This window comes from Parus major, chromosome 4A, assembly GCF_001522545.3.
Source record: "Parus major isolate Abel chromosome 4A, Parus_major1.1, whole genome shotgun sequence".
Classification (NCBI taxonomy): Eukaryota; Metazoa; Chordata; class Aves; order Passeriformes; family Paridae; genus Parus; species Parus major.
This window is the reverse complement of record NC_031772.1, coordinates 9,626,680-9,637,632: the sequence shown is the minus strand read 5'-3', so window position 1 is coordinate 9,637,632 and position 10,953 is coordinate 9,626,680. Positions and strand designations below refer to the sequence as shown.

Sequence of the window (10,953 nt, the reverse complement as noted above, 5' to 3'; positions counted from 1 at the left end):
AGATCCACAGGTTCTGAGCTTCCATACCTTCTTTCACCTCAATACTCCCTCTGCTTCAGCCTCAGACTTCAAGCAAGTTGCCAGAGTCATTGCTATGAGTAGATGGTCTGAGAGGCAGGTTGCAGACAGGTAAGCATGGCCATCACTTGCATGGCTGTGTGGTGCAGCAGGCAGCCTGCAGCTCAAGGAACTGGCTTGGCTGAGGAGATGGTGCAGCAGCAACCAGCAGAGGCTAAATCATACTGCAGAGAAGTTGTGCACCAGAAAGCACTGCACCAAGCAAAAAGAGAAAAACCAGTTCTCACCCCAAACGGTTTATTTCTGTAACACAAGAGGTGGATACAAACAGATGGGGAAGGAGGAGGGAATGAGAAGACACTCTGATCAGATCATCAGCACCCAAAGTGCTGTCAAGACTCTGGGAGGCAACCTGCCAAAAACAAATTTTAATGAGATTTTTAAGGGGGTGGATGCTTATTAATTTTAGACAAAAATTTTAACATTAAGGGCTTACAAATCCAGTTCAGTTCAGAGAAGAAAACGTCATGCTACTGACTAGGAGGAACAGGATTGCCTCTCTGAAGTGGGCACCAAGCAGCACCTGTTGGCATAATGGTGCAGAGAGTTACCAGACAGTGCAACCTGCAAACCCAGTCCCCACATGCCTGTGCTGGCCTTCTTCAAAGGACTCTGGACAGCCCTGATACCACCTCACCCTCACATCCACATCTCTGGGAGCAAAACAACTACCCAGGCCAGGGGGACATTGCAGAGCTACCTGATTTCCAAAGTGTATCACAGACAGCTCCCTGATAACTTTCCTTTATTCCTGTTGCTGTTCTATAGGCCAGTTCAAACAGCTCCAGGGCAGAGACTGGGGTTTTGTCACATGATTTTGGAGTAAAATTTTCCAGATATATCATTGCCTTGGGTGCCAACTTTCAGTTTGAAAAGTGATGCTTACAAACTTGGTTCCCTTCAAAGACTGGAGGCATAATAGACACCTAGATCTCTTTCGGAAAATGAGATCTGGAGTTTATTTTATTTTTAAATAAAGGTTTCCACTAGACTTTCAGAAGATCAGGGCTTTATAGAACCTCAGGTCCTTCAAATATAGAATCTGTTGATTTAGAATATGAATAAATGTTAAGATTCTTTTTCAACTGCAGTTTTCAAATATAATTAAGAAAATTTTCTATTATAAATCTGGAGAGATAGCTGTTTTTTTTTCTTTTTCTGTTCAACACAAGGTCATTGCTACACATAAAGAAGCAAGATAGATTTGGGGCACTGTTTGCTTAAGGGCTAATTCTCATTCCAAATAACAATTAACAGGAGATCAAAAAAAGGGTGAGGGTGAACTGAGTAAAGCAATTAAATGATAAAATATAAATGGAAAATGAGTAGCATTTGTAGACAAATGAACATACACCAAGTGACCAATAGTTTCAGGGGATTAGACTTTCATGATAATAATTACATATTCATAATCAGTATACATAATCATAATCAATATTCAGCTGAAATGAAATAAGAGAACACACAACCCTCCCAGAATGGACATTCAGTTTAGATAAATTGCACTATGCAGAAACTTGGTACTAATGAATGCCCATATGCAAGGTAGTTTTGCTACCTCTACTAGCCTGAACATCATTTTTGAGCACAGTTAGGATCAAGCATGGTTTGACCTGAGAGTTTTGCAGCTCTGAAGATTCTTGGAAAAAGAGGTCTTTATTAGACATGGATACAGATATCCTTTTTTTCATGGAAATTAATTCCTTTTCAAGCCTAGCACACAGGCTCAGGTTTACACAGTACAGCTCAGAGCAAGCAGATACATCTTAGGTTCATAAGGCTCTCATTTTAACAGAAGTGCTCTGGAATTTGCTTTAGAAGCCTGTTCCCCACCATGACTCTGTGACTGACACTTTTAATTCTAGATTGATCACAAACAGAGGGCTGTTTTCTTCCTTAAACTAAATATAAACTGCATCCTTACCATAGTATTCATTCATCCTCTTGACAGCTCTGCTCTAGAAAGAAGTGCTGCAGTCAGCTCAGCTGTATCTATTTCACTGGAAACTCCTTCAGGGAAGCACCCACACACACAGCTCCAAGATTCACTGGACCTCACAGACTAAATAAATAAATAAATAAATAAATAAATTTGGATGTTAGCTGTTTAAGGAAAATAAAAGTGCTACAGAAAGTTGTATAAGTGGTTCATTAGACAAACTCACTTCTCTTATGTCAGAAAAGAATTGGAGGCATCTTTGCACTTGTGTTTGGGAGGAGGTTAAACTACCTGCCAAGACTGTTTGTCACCAATACTCCAATTCTACCTGAACAGAAGATGTCCATGGTGTTATTTCATCCTGCTTAGAGCAGGAACTAGAAGCATTGGTCCATATTTGGGATGAGACCTGAAATACATCAACATGAGAGATAAAATTGGAAATTTCAAAAATGCCTCTCAGAGCCTCTCACTCGCTACTGACAGATGTTTCTGGATACACCTCCAGCTCACTGGGTAACTTGTGGTGCACAGCAAAGAACCAAGCACCACAGAGAACCCAAGCTAGGGGAGAATGAAGGCATTAGGCAGGTACAAACTACAACTCTTCTGAGCAGAGTTTCTGAACCCAGAACTGTCTTTTTTCCTAATAGATTATTCCTTTATGAAAAAAAATACATCAACCTAAATACCCAAGCTTTTTATCAAAATGCTACTTTCCTAGACATTTTTCAGTCACTTTCAAGGGCGGGAGAAGACAGTAAGAGCCTATTCACACCATGATTTTAAATGTAGTGCCCTTCAGCCATTGGCTTAAGCACTCTCAGCTGAGGTAAGGCTATAATTAGCCTATACTGCAGCTAAGAAGGAGAGTCCGCATAGCTACTAAGTACTTTTCATCTGAGGGAAAGTAACATCTAAATGCCTACAAAATGACAGACTGCATTCTGTGAGCATACACTGAGAACCTACAGATGGTTTATGGTACAACAGAGTAAGCAACTCAAACCCAAACTGGATCAAATCTGCTGTTCATTCATTCTAGTAGAAAACAGAAAACTTATTTAGTGGTTGAAGGTGGAAACAGAAGCAGGAACTTACTGCTACTATCTGCTGTCAGCAGCAGGCAGAGGCTGGAGCAGGAGCTTGGCAAAGGATGCTCCAGGCAGGGACAAGGTGGCAGACACAGGTATGAGAAACACTGTCTTAATGAAACCCAAAATAACTCCCATACTTTTAATGTAAGAACACTATCAAATATAAAATTTTAAAAATGTATAATACTCATTCTTGTGATGTTCTATGACATCGTGCCCTGTTCCTGGCACTTGTTTGCATATGTCTCATCAGAGCAGACTGGGGCATGACACTCTGATGCATCATTAGAAAGGACAAAGTCCACTGAGTACAAAAATATCACCAGCACAAGATATGTCCTCTCTCTCTTCTTGATCAAATGACAGAAAAAGCGAGGCTTTGTTTTTTCATCATTTTGGACCAAGAGAAGGAAAACTATAGAGACAATCCCTTACATCATTAAAAGTAATTTTATAGGAACATAATATAACGCAGAAAGTGTTACAAAAGAGTGCAGATTTTGGGAAAGACTGAGGGGTGTGGTGGAGGAGTACAAGAGATGTATACATGTCAGCCGTTCAGGTAAGTTACCTGTGGTGCTATTTCTTCACAAAGAATCTCCTATCTTTCCCTCCATGTCAAACCATATACATGCCATCTTACCTCTGAGCTTGCCCCTTCTCCTCAGTCAGTCTTCCAGGACCTCTTCAGAGAGGTGCTCATGGTGCTTACTAAACTCATAGCAACTTCTATTTTCTATCCCTTGTTTGCTCTTTCCTTGAAGTTCCTTTCAGCTGTTTTTGGCATTTTCTAGTCTCTCCTCTTAGAACACTAGCATGATTCAGTCATTCCCATTTTAAAGCACCTAACCTTCAACTATAATTGGGTCTCCCACTTCATTTCCTAGTACACTTCTTGCCTATTTCTATCCCTCACTGGCATTTTTCTGAACTTGTTCTAATCAAGATGAATGACAGTCTTAATCAGGTCACAGAAACACCACTCTGCTCTCACTGCTATGTCCAATACTTGCATCATACATGATCATGCTGATACTCTTGAAGTTTCATCTTTTAGCAGTTCTTCTTCTCCTCTCACTTTTTGAGGTAAAGCTTTGACATTGTCTTAGGTAGATAATCCTCACAAATTCTGGCTAGGCTCCACAGACATGATTACTTTGGCCTAAATTTTTCTCTCTCATAGCACTTTCCCAGCTGCAAGCTCACAGTTTGTCAGCAGAGAGGGGATCTGAGTCAGAGATCCATCCCTCCACCCTTTGGGTCAATAAAATAAATTTATCTGCATTCAGAAGTGTTTGGCCAGCTTTGGCTCTTGTCTGAACACTGGCATAATTTATTCAAGCACGGGGTGATTATATTCAGAAATAAAAACCAAGGCTCTTAACTATGGATAAATAGTGTGGTAGTAATTTTACAAGAATTACAAAAATACCAAGAAAAAATTGCTGATGGAATAAGCAGTAGTGTGAATCAGCACCTGAGTGACAGCAAATTTCCAGAAAATCTTGAGGTCTGCTAGTGGGAGGGAATAAGAGCTAGTAGGAGGTTGCAAGGCAGGACTATTCTCAACATTTCGGTTCCAGCCTTAGCAGGAGACAAAATTATCCAGTGTCTCAATGTACAATTTCCTGTGCATCATAATATAAAATCATTGAACAAAATCTTTCCTACTTGACAGTCACTTTAATAAAAGTACAACTTCAGAAAAACCCATCATCTTAATTTGTGCAGAAAACAAGTCTTAAGATGTGTTTCAGTGGCTTAACTGAAAGATCAAAAGCAAAACAAAAAGCATCATGACAGAGTTAAAAACTGCTCAGGCTATGAAGGCTCCTACAATGAGTGTCTCATCCTCACCTGGAGCAGAAGCTGTCCACTCTGGGGGACAGGACAAAAATCAAAGGAGCCAAAAAATCATTGCCAACACATCCCTAATCATGGAATGATAGAAAAATAATTTAAGACACAGCTTCTCTGACTCTGCAAAGTAAAGGAAGTTCTCTTTATTAGACTTAGAAAAATACACTTTTGTTAAACACTCCTATATCAAAACCCAGATGAAATGGGTCTTGTGAAGATCTACAGTGATGGAAAACCCTTTTAATCAATTTCCTGATGTTATCAGAGAAAATGGATAACTGAAACTGCATCTCTATATGTTCTAGAAAGCAGCAAGAACAATTAAAAAAGTCTGGAACTGTAAGGTAATAATCTCAAAAAATTAGGTAACTCCAAATTAATTCATGGCAAGGTACTGGCTAGCTATTACTGGGAAGTTGTTCTTCAAAGGGCCTTCCAGAATCCAGTGTATAGAATAAAAATAACACCTATCTGTGTCTTTTGTACAACAAAATGAAGTGGCCATCACAATTTCTCCAAGAGACAGAATGTGACATGAGTACAGGACTGCAAAATAGGCACCTTCAAACTCTGATCCACGGGCAGACAGTTTTTGCAATTTTACCTGGGAATGTACTGTGTACTATGGGGATGACACAGTGTCAGTACCAGCCTTTGCCACACTGGCACCTCCTGTAGCTAAATATGAGCTCAGAGAGGCTTCACTTTAGCTACTTGAAAGCTCACAACAAAGCAATGCCAATGATAAATAAATTATTAGTTGAATTTTCTTTTCATTTGCTAGTGCTACGACTGCCAATCACTCCAAGCTTGGAAACATTTCCTCACTTGCAATTTTAGACCAGCTTCACCACTGACATAACAGAGCACTGATTGCATTTTGGTCTTTTTGGTTAACAGCACATCTTAATTTTCCTCCAAGATATCCCCAAAATACTTCATGCTTTCTGACCAATAGGATTATTATGAAAAATAAAAGTAATTTTGACTTGGGTTCAACAATACTCCAGATGTGAAATAAGCCAGGAACTTATATGAGACAAATACAAAACTACTAATTTAATTCAGCCACACAACAGAATACCTAGGTATCATTTATGACACATTTAATTGTTACTCACATTATATGAAGCACTAAAGATATTTATAACAATCACTGATTCATTCCATTTCTTTTAGATTCAATGCCTACGAACATGAGAGGTTTGAAAGTGATGCAACCATCAAGATTTTAGACTTTTTTAGGAATTTGTTTTGCTAGAGGGTAGGCTATGTAAGCCTACACATTCAGTAGAAACTCCCACAAGTCAGGCTTGCGTGCAGACTCTGAAAGTCACGGTTTAAGAGTCTGAATAAAGACTGGAGCAATCACACAGACTCCCATGCTCCATTCATTACTTCCTTAGTATCATAGCCACAGTCTAAGAATTCATATAAAGAAGCTGTCAAAGGAATTTGTGTCAATTTTCCCTTTCTTTTTCTAGCACTAGGACTCCAAGAGAAAGGACCTGAACTATATCTGAGACTACCTATAACTATATTGAGAGCTCATTCCTGTTCCCACGTAAGGAGTAAGATATTTTTAGTTGTCTTCATGGAAGCTGAGCTAGATTCAGTCCACTTTTATTTTCCTCTTCCCCTTGGTCATTCGGCAGCTCACTTAACCTCTCAGAAGCCGCCATCAGATGCTACAGGTGAAGGGGAAATGTCGCCTTTCTGAGTAAAGTCTCTCAACACAACACTCTGGTGGACCTGTGAAAACCTGTCTCATCACTAATGGCTCATTCTGTCCTGTACCAGGGTAGCATCTCACATTTTAGATTAGAACAGACTGTTGCAGATGGAAGAGACCTATGGTGATCATCTGGGCTGACCAAAAGTTAAAGTATGGTCCAGATGCCTCTTAAACACTGAAAGGCTTGGAGAATCAACTACCTCTCTAGGAAGCCTTTTTCAGTTTTTGATTACCCTCTCACCAAAGAAATGCTTCGTAATCTTGACTGAACTGTATAAACTTTGTGCTGTCCAGAGATTTAAATGTTCTGATATGCTTACACATCTGCTAGCTTTAAAATATATTTTCGAAGACACCTCAAAACACCCCTTCAAAATGCAAGAGATTTAAAGAGATCATAGCAAATTCAAAAAAGTATGAACACAAAAATGCCACAGGGCAGAACACAGCCATGTTCTCAGACTCTTGTCTAGGACTTCCTAATAGCAAAAGAAAGGCAATTCAGAAGTGTAGCAACACTTCAGCACGTGAAGAACTGAAATGCCTCTCCCTCTGTACCCGAGTTACACTGAGAGGAAGGACTGTTTAAATACCAAAGTTGGATCAGATGCACAACATTCTGAAAGTGATCTGAGCCCTCTAGTGATGGAGAAAAATAGTGAACTGGCCACTCCTTCAAGTAAGAAAGAGTTTCTCATTAGACTTAAAGATGAAACAAAGACAGCACTTCTCCAAATCCTTATCCAAGTTACATCCTGGTATTTTCCTTATACTAAAATGTAAGGCTTATGTTTACATCTGAGCCATATGTGAATAATACAGGATTTATTAAGTATTCTTCATGCATTTTATTTTGTTCTTGGGCATTTTTTCCTTTTGGGGAAGTGCTATGACCCTAGTACTACACTAACTATGAAATCCACTAACAGATTCTGAATTGTTATCTCTTTTCCAGTGATATTCTATGTCATCTCCCACAACTGAACAGAAGTTTTATAAAAGGAACTAACTAAAGATGAGAGCTCACCACAAAGACTTAAAAACACTGTAACACACAGATTAACAACCTGGTATTTTTCTTCTCAGCCCATTTTCCAGCTCATGTAAGTAACCTTACACTCACAGTATTGATCTCGGCCAAAATGAAGAAGGTTTGGTTGCATTTTGAATGTTTTGAGCAAAAAAACCTCCATCCACAAGCTTCTATCAATCTTCAGCATTATACATCACCTCAGATGAAAACATATGGTAAATTTTTCTCTGTAGGAAAGACTGTAGGTTTAGGGTGGCCCAGTCAGCATTCATAGGCCCAAATCGAGCTTGGGAACCCAGCAACCCAAAGGGCACAGCTGGACACCCAGGCTGGCCACCACTGAGCACAGCAAGCTGTGCCTGCCTCAGGGACACCTCAGCAGCATCCCACATTTCAGTTACATTCACAGGTTGGTGGGAGGGGTCCCCAAGAAGATGTTCTAATGCTTGTTAAGTGGCCTCATTTCTCATGGCAGCCACCACACCAGGCCTCTGAGAATCTTATTTTAACTCTGATGTACAACTTGATGCCATGATTTTTCCAAAGGCAGGAGAATCCATTTTCTTTTACTGCAGAGAGCCCAGGTCATGAATACTCCCTTTAGAAAAGCTGCTTCTTGAAAACAAGTGTTGAGATACAGCTCCTTGGTGAAGACCCCTGCTCCATGCATGGGAAAATGGTGCTTGGTCTCACACCCAGGCCCCCCCAGTGCCTCCAAGATTAGCATTAGCTGAAGGCTTTTTAGTAATTCAGTTTTGGAGTCAAGTACCTACTGCTGAAGTCTCACTTAAGCATTCCTTTTAATCCATCCCAAAGTGATTAGCAGCACACATTTGAAGAGAAGTCAGCAGACTCCCACTCCAAAGGATTCTGAAAATCCCTATGTGAGACCTCAAAAAGAGACAAGATAAAAATATTTGAGATAAGGTGGGGGAAAGAATTGGACCAAAAAACATTGCTAGCAACAACTTAATTAATACAGGCGTAACAATTAAGATTAAATTTTGATACACAGATGTAGAGCTTGTGGTGATATTCTTAGTTAATTCACAGAATACAAATATACTAGGTGTACACCAGAAATACTGACCCTTTGAATTACTTTGCATTATTTGAAGACTAACCTATATAAAACAGGCTTTGGTTAGACACTCTAAATTGTCATTCTACATTCTTTTTAGAGCACCCCAGAGGACAACTTCATGTGTGTAAACAAACACTCCTGGATAGTCCATGCTGATACTAATAGGAGCCCCCATTAGCCACCTGGAAAAAGATAATGATTACCTATTTATACTAGACCTCATTTATTAGCAGCACTGCTAACATAAACAGTTAAGTGCTAAGCACTAAAACAAAAACACAAAAAGAAGGAAGAAGATGGCCAGCATGTGAGAGGGACTGTAAGCTGTGCCTGTTACCACAAAGAAGGGCTGCAACAAAATAGGACGTTAAATTAGTTTCAAGAGACTGCACTGGTGCATGAAATTATTTCTTATGGTGCACTGCATAGATCCATCCCCTGTGGGAATGCAAGCCTCGAACAGAGATACAGCCACAGAAAAAGGCCTGCTCACGGGGGTTGCTTGAATAAAGATGCCTGAAGACACAGGGCATTTGAATTTCACTAACTGCTTTATTCCTGAAACACCAGTTTAAAATACTAATAGTGGTCAAGTTTAGATCACACCCCATGAATAATTGTTTGGATTTCTTTTTTGCAGAACTGAGTTCATGGCTAGATTTCCAATATTATTAGAACTTTAAACCTCTTTCCATAGTACTATTGCACTCATGAGTCAGGCAAAACAGTATTTTCTCCACAGCCATAAAGTAGGAACAAAATGAAAGCATATCAAGAGGAAAAGAACATATTAAACCCACCTCCTAGAAAGCATTATGAATTAAGATTTTACATAGTCTTATTAGAAGAAAACCTGTGTCCATGCCTTCTTCTGGATGCCAGCTGCTCTCGCTGCATAGGCAATATCCTCTGGGGAGAAGTAGGCAGCTGCTTACAGAAACAGTCTCTGCTGAGGTTGGGGCAGTGACCACCACCAATATCTTTCTGCAACAGCCAAACCACAGCTTACAGGACCAAGTAAAGCTGCAAGCCCAAGGGATGACTGCAGTGATAGGCAAAGCAATTCAGGCCAGGGAACACAGGGGGCTTCACACCCCATCCTTCCACAACACACAGCCTCACCCACACCAGCCTGAGATTTATTCTTATTCTCTACAGTTAGGACAGTAACAAGTCCCAAACACAAAACTGGCAGGAGAGATGGTGTTTGCAGGGGGGCAGCACCTTGAAAATAAGTGAGTGCAGCCAGATATGGAGCAGACCTGTGCAGGTACCTTTGATGGCACAGGGCTACACTTGATCTTACACACACCTGGACACCTGTATGCCTGGTACAAACATGCCCTTGCCTTTACTGCTGGCCTGAACCCTTGGTGTGCCAACATATAATTCTCTACAATTTCCAGTACTGTGATCTCCAGGCAACAGTTGATACCATTCTCCTCATTAGAGCCATTTTCAGCAGTCCTTTTTCTCTGCCATTTACAGATATGAAAAACACTTTTTTGACACATATAAACATAACATTCTAAATAACCAGATATTAATAACTGGTATTCCTAGGATTGGTTGTCAATATTTAACAAGAAATGTGACTCATCAAATAAAGCAGGAAGAGAGGGTTTAAGCTTTTCTCCAAACAAAGTGGAATATGCTGGCAGATAACCCAAGATACCTTCCTTTTTTCCTGATTTTCCAATTCAATAGAAGATTAAAAGTGCCTGCAGGACAGTTGTTGATCAAATTTAAATCAAGGTGTCAAACAAGACATATAGAGAACAACATCACACAGTCCACCACACCAGGAGCTCAAACTTCACATTGTCCCTTGAGTTCCTCACATAAATTCTGGCCAGTTCATAACTACTGGTGGAGTAATGGTCTTAGCTCTCATGATGTCACTTCTCTGTGTAGTGTATTATCTCAGTGAAGCTCAGGACACTCCAAGGAGAAAAATACTCAATTGGGAACTATGCTGGTAGAGTAAAAGTTAGATTGAGGGCAGCCCTAAGGCCAAGCTTGAATAGTAGATGTTTTGATGCCCTTGCCCTTACATTTCTTCCGTGGCTGGGTAGGGCACAGCAATAGCCTAAGGGCTGGGTAGCTGAGGGGGTTCGGTCTAGGTAA

At 40.2% G+C, this 10,953-nt stretch overlaps 1 long non-coding RNA gene across 1 annotated transcript; it reads right to left on the bottom strand.

The window, feature by feature from the left end:
- Nucleotides 1-298: 298 nt before the first annotated feature.
- Nucleotides 299-2,411, bottom strand: LOC117244367. Its single transcript, XR_004497303.1, has 3 exons — nt 2,244-2,411; nt 2,003-2,140; nt 299-601 (listed from the first exon to the last, which is right to left on the bottom strand). It is a non-coding gene; the product is annotated as an uncharacterized LOC117244367 (long non-coding RNA).
- Between the last annotated feature and the right edge of the window lie 8,542 nt (nt 2,412-10,953).